We start from the raw sequence: 17,893 nt of genomic DNA, 5'->3' as shown, positions 1-17,893 counted from the left end.
AATGCTAGAAGTTTACAAGACAGTTGGAACAATTAATTTGTAGTGAAATTCATCCAAGGCTATAAAAACAAGAGTATCTTTTCAGTCTTGGCATGCACCAAGGTGGCTGGTCTGTGAAAGGTACTTCTGCCTGCCCTGCGATTATACAGCTCCATATATGTCCTCCACTGGTTACTGGTAGGGGGAAGTCAACCAAGATATTTTGTCTGTTATATTACACTAATATTTTTCTAGAAGTTACACTTTTCTTTCTTTTTTTTTAAATACCTTGATCATCTGTAGCATACAAATGGAAAAAAAACCCTTAAACTTGCAGGTCAAAAACAAGTGTATTTTTGTGTTTGTTTTTTTAATGTAGTACATAGATGTTTCTCCTTTCCCACCTGAAAAATGTGCAAAGTATTTTGTCACTTTTTCAGCAAAGTGTATGGATTTGCTTTAGCACAGGTGCTTAGAGTTTGAGTATCACTGCTTGACCCATGTTGGCTTTCAACATGAACTGGCTAAATGTGCATTGATCTGTACTGAATGCAAGTTACTGCCAAAACCAAATGAAAACACATGTATTCTTAAAAAAGTGAGGAGTTATTTAGTAAAACGGATAGTTTGATTTCTTCTTAGATAAGCTCTAGAATATAAGTGAGAGTAAGAGCTCAGGAAGATTTTGAAAAGGATTCTAAGGCAATGAGCTCTATAGTAAGTGCTAAGACTACAGACAGGTTTTTTATTTCGGGGCATAGGTTAATCTATTAATACCAAATTGGGCTTTTTTTTTGCTTTTATATATTCTCTGTATTCTTTACATATGTATTTGTAGCTCTGTAGCTTATTATTGCATTTGTAGCTAGCATTTTCCCTACTCAGAGAAAGACAAAAGAAATTCACCAGTGGCTCCATGCCCTGGTGGTCCGAGGTTAGGTTCTCTGGGAACCGTGATCAAAATGACTTCTCAAGACACATTTCCATGAGCAAAGTTTATTATCCTAGGGTGAGTTTCAGAAAATGGTAGAACCAGAGGGGAATTGCCTCATTGCCTATGTCTCTAATTGGGGATTCTTGTCAATTATGCTGATTTGCTAAACATAGAAGTTGTATCCACCAGCACTGTTCATCCAGCATGTTGTGCACCATAAGAATCCTTGTAAAGGTAACCCCCTTTTTATCACCTCTCTTGCTCGTGATTTTAGGGCCAGTGAAAAGGCATCACTATCAGGCAGCAGGTGGAACTTCAGAGCATTCTGAGATGGGTTGTTCTGTTGTTCCATAATTCTCTCTGACCTTTTTCCCTCTCATGTAGGTAATCAAACTAGGAGTGTACTGAGCGTGATAGGTTGTTGGCAGAACAAGAGCAAGGTGGCTTTTATGTCCTGGTGCCTTACTGTGTAACCAACCATTGGCCATCTGTATCCCATCACCTTCATGTGTTCAAGTAATTTCTTCAACTCACAGCAGAAGTTTGGTTTAATATATATATATAGGAGGTGCTACTTTTAAAGAAAGATAAAAGTATAATCATAGTGTTGTGTAGAACAGGAGCTTCTATAAAATGTGTGCAGTGTGCTTTTAGAATGCTATATCCTGAAGGCTAGGAATAGTTGGAGTAGATCAGAAAGCATGATTTTGCTTTAGGCCTTCCTGATGTCTTTTTTTTCATCCTTCCGCCTTTTGTGAATACCATATGTATTGTGATAAACCAGAAGAGAAGAAACTTGATACATAGTAAAAATTAGAAGTTAATTTTTTAGCTGAAGTTACAGTCTTTGTTGACGTTTCAAATTTTGGTGTTTAAACTGTGTTGATTAGGGGTATGGTGGCTTTAGGACTGTTACTAAAATAAACATTCTAGAAGACCTCATCTAGAGAACAAAGCAGTGCCCACTTTAATGTATGCCATGTTACTATATTAAACTGTTGGTTTTGATAGTTCTTGCATGCTTATCTAGTAACGTTACAGTTTTCAAGTTTGCATGCTGAGCAGTATATTTGGAATTCCCTTGTTATTTCTACTCTGTATTGCAGACTGCATTAGTTAAATCAGTTTTCCATTGTATTTGTCACCTTCAAATCACACAGTCAAGAAACAGAAAACTGAAACTTGTGACAAGGAATTTACTTGGGTTGTTGCACAGGTGTTGAAAGACTTCTCTATTGGGAAAGAGAATAAAGAACAATATTTTCCACTTTCTCCTGTTGTAAATGCTCCTGGATCCAAGAGACTTTCGGTACTGCTTGTAGTTGCCCTTCCTTCAAGTGCAATACACTTGTCAGTCTGTGATCTGTGTTTGGGTTGGCACGGATGTTACTACTCAGTTCCTTCTTACCAAGACAAAAAATCAAAAGTGTTCTCTCTTGATCTTTGCTAATGGTTGTAGAAAATTTTGGTTTGCTGTGCTTTCTTTTCTTTCTGTCAGTGACTCAGTACTTCTGTGATGTAAGCAGGCATGATCAGTTTCTGCCCATGTTTTCAATATTCTGTTATTCTTCATAAAGGATTAATTCTTCTGGGTTCATTGAACAAACGTGAGAGATCTGAGAAGCAGCAGGGTGGCTACTGACTTGACGGATTGGTTGCTGGAAACTGGTGGTCAGTTTGGGACTGTTTTAGCTGGCCTTGGGATTTTTTTGTTTAAGTATCAGTATCCTTGAGTTTTTTCATTTGTGCAAATACACACACACACACACACATAAAAAAACCCAACCCCAAAAGCATGTTTGAATCAATCCCTTATTAAAATCTGATTTCTGGTGCCTGTCTCCTCTACTGCATTCTAATTCTTGATAATCTGTCAAGCCATGTAGCAGCCTTTTCTTCTGCTCAGATGCTAGTAAGTAGCTGGGTAGAAGTAAAGAAATTGGTCTTAAATATAGGAATTTAGAAATTTCTTTTAATCTTTTATTTTTGAGAACTGAATTGGAGTTTTAGCCCTGCCCCCTTACTAATTGCATAAATCTCCTTTCCTTAGGAAGTGAGGTAAATACATTTTGCTTTTTAAAGTTAATTTGTTTGATTCCATTGAGGTGATTTGGCTATGCAAGCATGTCTGGGCTGGCTACCTTTGCAGTTCATGTTTCTTTTGTTTGCAAAGTCTGCTTTGTTTCTGATCTAGACCAAGTTTCTTACAGCTTTCTTTGAACTGTTACTGGCCTTTTATGATATTTTCTCTCAAATATTTTCTCAAATATTTTTCTCAATTTTTTTTTCTCAAATATTTTTTTGTTGAAGCAGAAACAAAAAAGGCTTAGCTATCTAAAGGTAAAGTTGCCTTGTAGTTTGTAGTAAAATCTTCTAGAGGTGATCTGAACTCTAGACAGCATTCAAACTATAGAAGACCTAACTTCTCTCACTGAGTTTTGGCAAGTTTATTCAGGTATTTTTGTTTTCACCCCCTTTGGAGTTTAACTTTCAAGTGCATAAATAAAAGACATTTTTCAGATGTTTATATTCTGCATATCTTAAAACATTTAAATGTATTTAGTCTGACTTATTAACTGGGGTTTTATGAATTCATAATACTTGATAGCATTTCTTCTTTATTCAGAATATTAGTGTCTGGGATCAGTCTCAAGCAGGACTTTTAATTCCTCACTGAAGCTGTGTATTTCTGAGCCAGCAAACTTGTGCTTAGCTCTACCCTCATGGTCAATGGGTACTAGGCTTTTGCTTTTGGAAGAAGACATAAGAGTGCTTACAATACAAGCAAAAGCTCTGGTCGGTCAATTTTTTTTAGTTATCCACAACCTTTGCTGTCTTTCAACTAAAGTTAAATGCCCATATTGTCAACTTGCTATATAAAGTTGTTAAGAAGGGATGTGACCTCTCTTAAAATTTTTTTGGGGGAAAAAAGTCAAATGCTCCTCCCTTCCTCCCTTCCCCCCCCAGCTACTGAAGGTAATTTTTCATGGTTCTTGCTGTCTAACATAGTGCTATCTCAATGACCTCCAAGACTGTAGAAACTTAAATTACTACTGGAGATAGATAACGGGCATAAAAAAGTACACTACTTCTTAAAACAAAGTAACCCCAAATAAACACACATTTTTAAACCTCTGTTTCTGCTGCGTGGTTTTTGAGTCCCCAAGAAGATCTGTGTGCTTTTGTCATTTGTTCTTGCTGCTTATACCTTCCTGTTTTCATGAGACAAAATAAGAGGAAAATTGGAATTTTAATATTTTCTACCAGTTTAATGAACAGAGTCAGTCTGAATGGCAGAGACTGTAAGGGGGAAGTGACAGAAGCATGTTACTGAGAGCCATGGGATTATCTTTGTATCTTTTTCATTATTTCTACAGTTACTGTCAGCAAGGTCTCATGGACTGCCTTACAATTTTTTACAACTTGTTAAAAAAGCATGTAGAGAAAGTTTTTCCTTTCTTTATTGTTTCTAAAGAATACTGAACTCTATCAGCATTGGTCTCAGGAGTTCACCGACACTAAAGAAAGATAGCAAGCTGTAAATGATAGGGCAACAAGAAACTGCATACTTTCAAAGATTATAAACCAAAAAATAAACCTCTATATCCAGGTATTTCCAGAAATGTATACTCAATATATCCATAGGTTTGAATAGATCAGTTCTTTTGTTTACTGTGTAATTAATCACAAAGGCGCTGAGTTAATTTAATCTTCTGCTACAGAAGCGTGGCTCTACCACCTACTGAGCATTTTGAGAGCAACGGAGTTTGAGGCATGGTGGGTGATGGAGCTCTGGAGGAGAAAGTGTGTAGGTTTTAGGAAAGTAATGCATTTTTCTCTTCAAGTATTTAATTGAAAAACCTATTGGAAGAATGCCAAAGACATTATGAGCTCCCTGGGTCTTTGAAAGACATATGATCAACTTCCACAAGATGAGCAATTTTCCCTGTTGTAATCCTTGCATAGTTAATGCTTTGCTATGTTGAAGTTAAGAAGTTAAACCTGCCTTGATTAATAGTAAGTTGTCTGGAAAATGATCTTCTAATGACTATGTATTGCCTAAAGTGAATACAGGATGAGTTTTTAGTGACAAAATTCATGATTCATTAAAACTGTCTACTGACCAGTTGTTAGTTGATGAGGGTCTGCAAGGAATTACTGAATGATTTTAGGGCATGTAGTGACTGGCATAGTGATGAAGCAGGTGCTGATTTCTTGCGGGCATTTGGAGTACTATGTCACTAATGCTACTAATGTATACATTGCCAGCTGTTAGGAGTTGTTGAAACCTTTTATCAATTCATCCCATTACTGCAGTCTGCTGCCTTTAGGTGTTTCCTCTGGCACCATTTAAATAATTTTGGACTACACAGGAAGATGTTTTGGATTTGGAATTTTTATTGATCTTAGTGTAACACAGCTCAGCAGTAGGTAGCACTAGAGAAGAGAAGCTGGTGTCTAAATCACATGGTCAAAAACCTGTTGAATCCAATTTCCTTGTTTTCTGTAATGAAGGCCTTCAAGTGGCTGTCAAACTGGATGACAATTTCTTCCTCATGCCAGCTCTGATACTCCTCTGATCCATATCAACTACTCAATTCAGATTGCTGAGCCAGTAGAAAACTTGCCTGGGTCAAGGAAAAAAAAAATAAAATCACTTGGTTATATTGTCCTGAATTATTTTTTCTCTCATAGAGTCAGACAAGTGTCAAAGCTGTTAGAGAAGGGAAGGAGCAGTGACAGTGGGGTGCTTCACTGAGCACTAGATTGTCATCAGATCAGATCTACAGTGTCATGAAAACTAATCTCAAATTACTACTTCTCACCAGTTAATTTAAATAATTGTAGCATGTTTTTCTCAACTATGTACTTCCTCACTTACTGTTTATAGCTGCTGTTGTAAACAAGTGTGTTATGACAGTAGTTTTGTGGGTTTTTGGATCAAAATCAGCTGTGGTAAATGCAGGATAGGAACTAAAGTGAAGAGAAAATTTTGCTATAAAAAACTATTTGATTTACCAACAATTCTTTAGGTGAATCTTTGATTTACCAGCTATTCTGAGATATGAACAACCTTTTAATAAAAGTAACTATAATCAGTGCAGTAATCAACATGGAATACTTAGACTAGCTATTGGCTTGGAAAATTCACATCTGAAGTTATGCCTAGTTTAAAACCTCTCATTTTTGCCTAGTGGTAATTTGTAGTTGTGACTCCATAATTAGCAATCTGTACAAGAAATGGCTTAAAATTCTAGGACTTACTTTCCTTTTTGCCTCAAATGTAGTGATTTTATGTTCCAAAACACTAATACAATTAGATACAAATCAATGACTTAACTTCAGGTTATTAAATTTTATTAAAAATTAATGTTTACCTCTATCCAGCTTTCCATTCTTATGAAAGTAGTGGGGTGAGGTTTTTTTGTAATGATGTGCTCAAGATCTTGGGTATAATTTCATTTGCTTTTAAATGGGCTTCAAAGCTCAGTTTTTCCATTTTAGTGAGGGAAGGGGAAATCATTGTCCTAGCTTGAAAGAAACAAACAAAACCCTTAAAACCAACTATCATTATCCTCAAACAAAGCCAGACAACTCTCTAGTTTGTTTACCATGAACCTGATAGAAATTTTTAATCACTCACTTGAAATTAGAGCTTTAGGACTCCACACTATCCAGAGCAGAATTTGCTATATAATTATATAGGAAATTCAAAAGTAACAAGTTATAGTAGTTGAAAGAAGTAGGTTACCTTTGCAAATCAGGAAATCTTCCTTGTTTGGGTTTGTTTTTTTTTCCCCAGCTTGAGTAAGATATTTCTCCCCATCCCATGAATTTGCCTTCAGAGTAGAACTAGGGGTGGGCTTAAGCTATACAAATTTTCCAAACCATGTTTTTTGTGTTTTTTTGTTTTTCTCCATAGGCTAAACTCAATTTTATGGTAAAAATTGACTGCAGTTTTTGTTAAAACTTGTAATTGGATTGTAATACTATGCAGCTGTGGTAGATATACTGGCTCTTTAAGTAAGAAGGTCCAAAATGTAAACAATGTGCTTTTCAATGTTACAAGTTGAGTGTGGGCTAAACTCTTGTGTCCTGTTGGGTTTAAAAGGTAAATAATGTTTACAAATTTCAGTTTACTGGCACACTTTAGGAATATAGTTTGAGTGGATGTGTAATTTTCATATGAAGAAGTAGCCAATGCTGAAGGCCAGGAGTAGTATTTTAGTTAATATTATGATACTGTCAAGAGGGTTACTTAAAGAGACAAATTCAGAAAACTTTAGATGATTTAAAATTTGCCTTTCTAATTACGGGGTACATGATCACAGACAGAGCTGCTACTCAAAACAGTATGTTTTTTTCCTGTTAGGCACCTGAGGAGCATAGGAGCAGACCTTGGGCTCTAGTTTGATATGCATTTTAGATGGCATTTCTGCCTAGATAAAAATTCTCCCCCCAGGCATGTCCTGGTATTTGTTACTAAGCTTCATTGGAGCAAGCATTTCTGAACTTTTATGGTCAAGTGAATTAACAAAACGAAATAATTTAAGAAATAGTTTAATCTGTGGGATTTCTTTCATTCTAGTATCTTCTGACTTAAATGTGGTCATAGATTACTTGGAAGCAGTTGTGGAGGCAGCAGGTAGAGGAGAGAGTAAGAGTGATTGTTTGGGTTTATAAATGCCATACTAAATGTGTGGTAAGCTGTGCTCAGGAAGCCTTTGTTATACAGCGTTTTGTCTTGCTGCTGAGTGAAAATGAGGGAAAAGTGATGAAAAGAATCTTTCCTGTGCTTTGTTTACGTCAGAAATTTATTTTGTCACTGATTGTTCTGGAAAGATTCGGCTGTACAACCAGCTGGAGATTTTTATAAGCATATTTGAGAAAGCTAAAGTGAAATACTGAACTGGTAAAATGATGTGATGTAAAAACTCTACATATGCCACATGGTTAATCCTACTAAAAGAGGAATAATGTCACTCTTCTCAGTGATAGCTTGCTCATAAGGATTTAAGGCACTTTTCCTTTTCAATGTACTTCATTGCTTTAGTTCATTAGTCTCAGTTTCTTTAATGTGTTGTCTGTGCAACAAGGTCAAACTTAGTACTTTTTAACGTAAAAATCATATACCTTTAAAATTTCATTTCAAAACTACTTTACTAGTACAAGTCTAAGCAGTCTAGAGGTTTTCTTTGTTTTGCTTAGTGGTTTGGTGGTTTTCTCCACCAGTTTTAGTATGTATTTAAAGTAGCTTGAATTGCAAATTAGGAAATTATGGAAAAGATAATTTCTTAAAATCATTACCTAAACAGAAGTGTGAGACTTCCTGTTCAGGGTTGAGAAAGCAGTGCTGAGAAAGAAGAGGGAAATCTCCATTGAAAGTTAGGTACATAATCTGCTTAAGTCATTCTGGAAGTCATCAATTATCTCCCTCTTTAGGCATCTTAATACATCTGTGTATGCCTACTCAAATAAGCTGCTCATTAGTTGATGAAAGCAAATGATAAGTCGGTGCAATTGAAAGTCAGTTGTATTTAAATATTTATTCTGAATAATTTAAACTTTTATTTATTATTATAAATATAATATATACTTGAATTAATTGAGTTATGAATTATTTCCAAATACACTACAATATGCGGGGGGAAAATTGTTCTACATAATTCAGGATAACAGTAAGGTAAATGGTGTGATTACTGCATTGTTGATTGCTGTGATACTATTCTCCTAATTAATCAGATGCCTATGTTGTGAATTAGCCTAAATTATATCAATATGGGTGAACTTGTTTCTAAGGATAACTATAAAAACAATCCAAGTTCCCAATTAATAGAGTAGTTTTGTAATAACCCTAGAAGTAAGCTTTCCCAGTATAAATCTGGGATGTTTATCAGTATACATCAAAATTAGGGATGTTAATGCCTCTGATTTAATTGTACTTGCTGTAGTGGCATGTTAATGGTGGAGTAATTTACTTTAAGATGCTTGATCATTCCTGGTATCTAAAGATTTTTAGTAAGGTTTGGGGATTTTTGGTTTGTTTTTTTCTTTTTTTAAAATCTGAAATATCTCTGCTTTTCCAAGTCTTTGATTGTATTCGTGTATTTTTTGTTTTGCTTCTAGAAACTTGCTCCTTTCCTTTAATTCCCTCATAACTAGGTTGAGTTCTTTGTCGCTTGCACACTTCCAGTGCTTCTTCTTATCCAGCCAGTCTGTCTGTGTGTTCATTACAGCTGCCCTTCACTTCTGTGCTGCTTCATGGATGTCTTCAGAGAGTCTGGGTTTGATTGACCTCTGGAGAAACATAGTCTGACCTGCTGGATTTGGTCATCTGCACAGGGTACTATGAGAATAAATGAGAGTAAGAAAGTACTATTAATCCAGTACTCATCATTAAGTGAAAGAATTGATGCGTGTGCAGAGCTGCCCAGACTGGAGGAGTGATACAGTGATAAGTGCTAGAGATTGTATGTGAATTTGGGTTTTGTTTCCCACATTCAGAATGGTGGAGATGTGTTCTACTGCTTATCTCATTCTTCTGTCCTTTCCAGGTCGTTCCTTGTCAGTCACCAGGAATGTACCTGCCAGGCCGTTACTGTTTTCTTTTGGTAGGTCTTAATATATCCAAAGCAGAAGTTGAGCACAGCAGCAGCAGCAAAGGGAGGTAGTCCAGGCTCTGCCAATGCAGCTGCCAGTCAACCTCCCAGAATTTGGCTGCGTTTTTTTCTGAAAATAGACAACTGCTGAATTAAGAGAACACTTCAGAGATTTTGCTCATACTTTCTTGATGCTGAGTACTTAATGTTGCTGCAAGTAAGCTACTATACTTATACTGGTAATTAGATGATAACAGACATAATAATTGGTGGTTTGGCAACATTGATGCAAACTATGACGAACATGGTAAGAACAGGACAGAACTCTTCTTTCACTGTGTATTTTCTATTTTATGATAAGCAGGGTTTGTAGAACTGGTAATCCTGAATAAAGCAAAATCTGCTATGTTGATTTTAGAGAAGAGTTTACTCAGACTTGTATGTTGGTGTTCTGCTCTGAAAATGCAGTTCACAACTGACTGAACTACAGGACTAGCTATTTTAATATTACCGAAGAAAGGAACTCCCTTCAGTTGATGGCTGTGGACTAGGGCTGTGTACATACATATGTCTTTTTAATGTCATATTGTGTTGGTAATGCAGACAGGGTCTGGAATTGAAACGAATATAGAAATATATTAATTCTGAGTTGTGTGTAGCAGAAGAGTTAATTGATTAATTATATTAACTTAGTTATATTGCTTCCAGAACCCAGCATAGTGTCAGAAACCCTCAGCCGCACCATTTACAGGGATTTAACTCCTTTAAAACATTATTTTTCAGCCTGAGTAGTTTTAGATAATAATATAAAAAAATGGAATTGTTTAACAATAATTTCATTTCTCTTTCCTTCTAACTTGCCTCTGTAATCATTAAATGAGTATTCAGTAAATGCTGTATCCAGTAAACTACAACTGCTTTAATATCTGGAACAATCCTGTCATTTGCATATCTGGGAAGTCTTTTGCGTATATGCAGGAATATATGCATATAAACTCTAACTCCATTCTGAAAAATGGAAGGTAAAAAGTTACCTCTCTGTTCATGCCTCCCCACCTTATTTGTAATGATGGTTGTAGCAAAACAGCATATTTCAGTTTCTGAATCTTTTGTTACCATTCAATGAGGAGAAACCACTTGGATATATTTTTTTTTTTAACCCACATAGTTAAGAATATCCATTACTAAATATGTTATGAGCAGATCTAATGTGGAAAATTGGACAAATGCTGCACTGGACTGTAATCTACATTTGGCATTAGGGAAAGATACCTATCTGTATATGCAGAGAACTCTCACAAGGATACCTATTTTATCTCAATTTATTCTTTGTCATCTAGCATTTGTTCTGCTACTGTGGAAGATTGATGGATGAATCAGGAATGGGTCTGATTTGGATCTCTGTACTGCAAGGTTTAATGGTACTTAGGTGCAACAGGATTGAAGCTAAGGGACCTTTTTGAACTGATTAAACCACCTCCTCTGTTATCAGTGAAGTGAAGTATGTGTGAGCTCGTTCCAGCTTTCATGTTTGATTATAATATGAAAAGCTTTTAAAGGAGGGAAGAAAATACAAAGCTTATCAGTCAATATTTAGATGCTATGACCCCACATACTGGAGAAAAGAAGCTGTCCACATTGCATTTTGTGGATCTTAAATACTTTTATTTTTCAAATTCAGTTGGGATTCCATATTTACTCCTAAACCTAAGAATTCAGTTTAAGGCATCTATTAAAAAATAAACTTTAATTGAAGATAAAAACCTTTAGAGTTACCTAGCACAACAGAAAGTCCTCGAATCTCTGCAAATCGCTCCAGTTTTTCCTGCCGTTAGTTCAGGACTGACAGTACACTGAACAAGCATGTCTTATCTCATAGTTATTTTTTGCCAGTTTAGGTAAGAACTTCAGCTCTTCCTTCACTGCCTTTTTGTCAAGTAAATTGTTGAATTTGATTCAGTTTCAGTATTGTGTCAGTTGTTCTGGAAGGTCAGCAGTGCTACAGATAACCTGTGATATGAAAATGCTACATGAGGCTTGAAGCATTATACTGATAAAATGTAATATGGCTTCTCACTAGTTTTGAGCCCCAGTGTGCAAATGTTTGCTTTATTGGACAATATTGAAAAATACAGACTGTATTAAATGATAAAAGTTGTTGATTGATACGAACCGCTGAAGTATTATATTAGTTTAACTGTAATGAATGTGAAGGAATGCTCATATTCTAGTCTAAGCACATGTATTTACATAGAGGGAAATAACTGTATCATCTCAACTTTGGTATTAAGTCAGATCATTTTACATGATGCGTATTTTTTTCTGCTGGTATCTTGTGTAAGAGCCCTTGCAACACCCTTGGTTTGCCACAGTGCACTTTCATAGAATTGTGGAATTCCGTGTGATTTAGGGGAAGGACCCCTAAAATCCAGCTATCAATGTAAGACTGGCCAGTGCACTCAAAACTATGCCCTTAAGTGCCACATCTACACATTTAGTTAAACACCTCCAGGGGTATTGACACAATGTGGGTAGCATCTTCACCTTTACATATTCTTACATATTCCAAAATAAAAACAAAGACAAACCAAACAACAAGCAAACAAAAAACCAAATCAAAAAGGAACAACCCAGTGGGCCTATGGAAAAGTCTTGGAAGTTAGTCATGTATTTTCCTTCAATAAATTTTTTTGTTTGTTTTTTGTTGTGGGTTCTTTTTTCTTTCTTCTGTTGAATTCTGTGTCAGCTGAGGATTTTTGAATGTCTTCTGAATTTGGGAAGAAAGAAGTTTTTTTATACTGCATATTTTTATGAATTTAATACTGACTTCGTCCAAACTTCACATAAAAGAAAATTCCAGTAGTGTGCCTGCAAGTTTGTTGCAGCAAAAGGCTATGTGAAGACAAGTAGTGTAACTGGTGAGAAGTCTTTCTTTTTTAGAATGAAATTAAAAACAACAGAGTGTAACATGTGGTGTAAATAATGTGCTAACCAACATACAATGCGTGTTTTAAGGTTGCACTAGGAAGAGTTGTTTTGATTTAGCATTTGTTTTGTTGGTGGTTTTTTTTGGACCTAAGGCTATGATTTGAACACTGATTTTTGGGTGGCACGTAAATTAATATGGCTGACTGAAGTAGATTTGAACTCTCATTTTAGAATTGGTAGAAGTTTTAGAGCTTGATTTACAATCCAAATGTCTGCTGGCCTTGCATCATACGATTACTGACTTCAGAGAAAGCCTTTTGTAATGTAGGGAATTTAGTAAGTTTGGATGTTGTGGCACAGTGATAATGGTGAACTGTTGAATACCCATATTTTGAGGAGCTTGACTTTCAGCCACATGCAGAGAAAGTGTTTATGTTTATGCAAATAATGGGATTGAAGTCTCCACATGGGGTTACATTCAGGGGGCAGCTGCTGCTTTTACTTATCCAAAGCAAGAATAATTAATGCTTTGGAATTGTACTTGCCTCACAGCTTGCCTCCAAATTGGGGAGGAGAGAAATCCCTGCTCTAATGTCTGCTTAATTGCCTTCCTGTAGAAAGACATAAGTGCCTGAAAAGCTTGAACATAACCTTTAAATTAACTAAATCATCACAAGTAAATAATTTGGTACCCAAGTAAATGACCAAATTATAAATAAATTCACAGATCTGGTCAGTTATCCCTACTTGTGATACTGATATTATAGTTACCCATAAATTAGAATCTACACATTGAGCAATTTTTCTATGCAGCAAAAAGCTCAAATATGTGGCATAATTTAATTATAGTTGTTGTTAAGACTAATAAATGTGTTTCCAAGTGGTTGTATAGCTCATATTTTTTATTTAGAGAGGTGCGTGTCCTGAGTGTAGTTTTTTTCCCTGACTTCCATGAAGGTTAGGTCCTAGGATGTCAGAGGATTTTGTTTTCAAATTAATCTGAGGCAGTAGGGAGTTTGGTTTCTGATGTAACTTTATTGTTTGTACCATAATAAACCAAAGACAAATAGTTGACATATGAAGTTGCTGGAATAACAAAAGGAAGAAAAGGATAAGTCCTGTTCTATAGTCAGCCCGCCCTCAGCATCTGCAACCAGCTGTGGTTATAGAGGCAGGATACCAGCCCAGATGTACTTTTTCTTCCCAATCATAAATGCAGTCTTAACCTTACCCCCTAAAGATCATGCAGAACTTTGTTCACGCTGGAATTCAGTTGTATTTGCATAAAGATTATTCACTAAATAAAGAATGTAATTTTAAAAGTCCAATTGCAAAGAACTTAGTACAAAATAACTTTGTTTTCAAGTTAAGAGTTTGAATAATGATTTAATTACTCTAGGGCCTAGTTGTTTTATTTCAAATTGTTGAAGATGTTGAAGAGCAAGAACGTTGATAGTCTTTCAGATTCAGCCTGTTGCTTATAGTGTGACAGCAGGTGTTATACTGTAAATTTCAGTTATCAGTTTTCTGACCGTCTGTGGCAAGTTAGGTATCATATGAATGTGATTATTTTCACGGACTGAATTCCAAACCCATTAAATAAAAATAAAACTTGTTGATATATTCTGTATTCTCCAATATATTCAGATAGTTGGTTTTTGAATTAGTAGTGTTTCAGTAGCAAATAGCCAAGATACTTGAAGAATTTGGCTGAGATTTGCAGAAGTAATTTGTGGTTGCTTGCAGATTTCTAAAACGCTGGAGATTTGCAGAAGTGCCTGCTGTGTCACTTCTTGGATGCTCCTCTTGATGTCTTTATATGAACTGATTTTTTTTTTAAGTTAGTACTTTGAGTATTTATTGTGTTTGTGGTATGTTACCGAGTTAGGCTCTCCAAGTGTCTGATTATTTTAGAACTCTTGTCTTCTACCTATTGATAAAATCCTTGAGTGTTGAGCTCTTAAAAGAAAAGGTGACATTTAAAAAAAAAGGGGAGCCTTGCTGTTTGATAGAAGGCATTGACATTCCTAAAAATTAGGTTTCTAAAATGTCACTAATTTTTCCTTTTTGTCCCTTTTGCTCTTTTTTTTAAACAAGATCCTCAGAAACTATAGAGCAAAAATAAACGTATCTATATATTTTTTTGTTTGTTTTTGATGGGGTACCAAGAAGTGTTTTGCCGGCTGTGGCTGCAGCACGGGGGATGCTGAGCGCGGGGCAGCCCCGGCCGTGCCGCTGTCCCGAGGGCCGTGGCCAGCGCAGGTGCCCCGGGCCGCCCGGGAAGGAGCGCACCAGGCTTTGTGTGAGCGGTGCTCCAGCGCCATTTAGATGCTAATGTCATACACGCTGCTGTTTTGTGCTAGACCTTGACTGCATCTCAGGAATGTGGCCTGTCTGGTTTTAGGTTGGTATTCAAAGGGCCTACTGTAATTCCTGCTGGCCGATCGATTGATTAAAGCCGCGGTCTTTTGGCTTCCGTGTGTGCCGAAGGAAGCGGTTGTGCTGGTGGAGAATTAGAATTACATACTTTTTCGGTTCTCCAGATCTTGCCTACTGTTCTCAGTGCTTTCTATTTGCCATCTGCGATTTGGCAGTAAAGTAAATTTGTTCTGTTAAGCCACACATGCCACATTAGCTTTACTGACAAGGGTTGAACCTTTCTTTCTGTTCATGTTTACTTTTTGCTGGGGTATCCAAATGCTGCATTGTTCTCTTCAGCTTTTCTTGCAAACATATAGAGTGGAGTATATTTCTATATTTTTACCGTGGATGTGGCAGTTTTCTGTTGTTAGCTTATTTTCTGGTTCAATGGAATGTATATTCTGGTTCATGTTTAGAGACAGTGAATAAATTAATAACCTAAACATAACAGGAACATGCTATAATAAATCTGAGTTCTACTTATGACATCTTAGAAGCAATTTGCTGTATTTTGTGCTGAAAATAAAGGATGTATTTTTGTATGCTGCAAACACAAATTTAAAATGTGGCCCAGGGAATAAATTTTTTGTCAGTCTATTTTGTACATGAATGTAGTATCCATCAGATTGTCTCTGCTGTGTTCCTTTTGTATTCTTGTAAAATAAAATCATAAGGGTTTACTTTGTTCTCTGAAAAAACATACATTCTTTCAGATCTTTTTCTTAAATGTTTTGAAAAATAATTTACTTCTGGATTTCCCTACTGTGTTAGGTGAAATATGCATGGAGCACAGTGGAGAAAAGCTGTGAATCTAGTTGGCCTTAGCTAGCAATTACTTTAGCAGATAAAACAAAACATGCAAATATCTCCTGAGCACTTAAGGCTGATCTTTCAGACACTGACTGTCTGCATCTCTAGCCAAAAAGGGGCATATGATAATTAGACTTTGAAGGACCATGTGGTCTTGCTACAGAGCTAAATATTGAAATGCAAGAAAGCAGACTACCACATGGCATGGTTGATTTTAATGGCACTTCATGGTAAAATGCTCTCTCTTTATGTTGCCTTTTAGGTTACCTAGGGTGAAACAAAATTACAGGCTTGGAGACTCTGGAAAAGCTCAGCATCAGCGTTTGAGGTAAAAATGAACATACTGAACTAATCTTGAGAGTGTCCTCTTTGTTAACTTTATGGAATTGATTGGAGGAGAAATTTTCATCAAGATTCATTTTGTGTTTAAGTTTTCAGTATTGATTTTAAAAAATTGCAGTTCACAATCTTTCTTTTTAGGTCTGACAAAACTCACACTTTTAGATGTACGTATTGTGCAAATTTTTTATTTTATAGCTTTAAGAACACTCTAGATCTGCTTAAGTACGGTATTTTGCTTAAAGTTGTAGTTTATATACATATATGTATATATACATAATGTGTTGGATATAAATATATGGTACATACATTTGGCTAATATATATAGAAATTCACTGTCATGAATTTCTATCTGTTTTGGTTTGCAGCCTAAGACATTATCTTTCTGAATTTTACTTTTATGGTTAAATCACCATCTTAAGTGCACAGTATTTTTTCTCTTACTAAAGGGACTGGTGTACTTTGAGAGAAATGGTTGTTGCTTTTTCATGAATTGACTGTATTACTTGCAGTTTCAAATTGAAATAGTTTAAAGAAGCTTGAATTCTGATTTTTTTTTAATGTCTTAAGTCAAAGTGAAAATACATGTGCATGGAAAAAGCAGTTTATATAATTTACAATTATATAAACCATAGTAAAATTATATCAAACACTCTACTCTTGTATTTCTCACATGAGCCAGTGATTAATGATAGTAACCTGGAAATAGGACTAGGGAATGTGCACATTTAAACTAAATTATCTTTCAAATTTTGGTTTCTGATAGTAAACTACAATAATTCATGTTCAGAGTGACTCATTTCTGTCAGCAAGTTGTGGTGTAAGCTCAACACATATAAATGTTTATAAACAACTGTATTACCACAATTAATCTTGCTATTGTAGTTCCATTTTCAAATAATTTTTATAGTTCATAGGTTTTTGTTCTTGTTTTTTTTTAAGAGTCAAGGCTCGCAAATTATGTGATTAATCTACAAGCTGATATCATGATGTCAAAATGCAATTCGGGAAGCATAAACACAGAGACTGTGGAAATTAAAACGGTAAGACTGTGCTTTGTAGTATGGGAGAAGCAGGTTTTAATGTATCACTGCAATGTGTTCTCCTATTTTATATTTAAAGATGCTTCAGAACCATAAAGTAACTTCTGTGTGTGAGTTTATAGAAATTGACTGAATTTCTTTGGAAAGAAAAATTAAAGTAGCTACTTCATATTATTCATAGAAGTTCAGGTATTTGTCATGAAACACTTACCGTGATACTTCTTATGAAGCTGAATATGATTAGAAATCTATTCGGTTTTTTAAAAGGATATGTATGTGTTTTTCTTGTGGATTTTATATTCAAACATGGTTGTATTGGTGAAATATGATCAGTTAAAAAAAAAAAAAGAGTTGACACAAGGGGTTAGAATTAGAATTGAATTCATATGTTGTTCCAGATAGGAGATACAAGTAAATGGTAAGGAAAATAAATGACAGGTAAATTAAGGTCATGGTTTCAATAGTGTGCTTCAGTTTGAAATATGAGTTCAGCAAAAATAAGGAAAGAGGCTATCTTATTAAAACTACATCGCAGAAAAATGTGTTTTGATAATGTAGGGAAGACAGAAATGTATTTATTAGTTCCACTGGTGCTCACCTTGCCTTGCATCTTAGATCCATATACTTCGTTCTTTATCTTTTGTCATCTCTGCTAGGTGACAGGAGTCTTCATAGCACCAGTTCTACCCTGCTGATTAAGCAACTGCATAGTTAGGATTGTTGCACAGGCCTTGTGCACATCATTTTAAAAAATGAAAGTATTAAAAAATGAAAGTCAGAATCTGGCTGCCTGTCTGTGTGCTTTAAAAGAGAAACATCCCCTTTCTGAACATTTATTC

General features: G+C 35.5%; 1 protein-coding gene across 4 annotated transcripts in view; it reads left to right on the top strand.

Annotated features, from left to right (window-relative positions):
* The window catches only part of DICER1 (dicer 1, ribonuclease III), a 67,071-nt gene that overhangs the window by 1,987 nt on the left and 47,191 nt on the right, over positions 1-17,893 (top strand). For all 4 annotated transcript variants that reach the window (XM_014249837.2, XM_088057423.1, XM_005520160.3 and 1 more), the window contains exons 2-3: positions 15,935-16,000; positions 16,954-17,054. The gene's annotated coding sequence lies outside the window, so the exon portion shown is untranslated. The remainder of the gene's footprint in view (positions 1-15,934; positions 16,001-16,953; positions 17,055-17,893) is intronic.

Source organism: Pseudopodoces humilis, chromosome 7 (assembly GCF_049639895.1).
Source record: "Pseudopodoces humilis isolate 2021_Gansu_Grassland_sample_001 chromosome 7, ASM4963989v1, whole genome shotgun sequence".
NCBI lineage: Eukaryota > Metazoa > Chordata > Aves > Passeriformes > Paridae > Pseudopodoces > Pseudopodoces humilis.
Note: the sequence above shows the minus strand (reverse complement) of the source record. Positions and strands in the feature narration are given on the sequence as shown.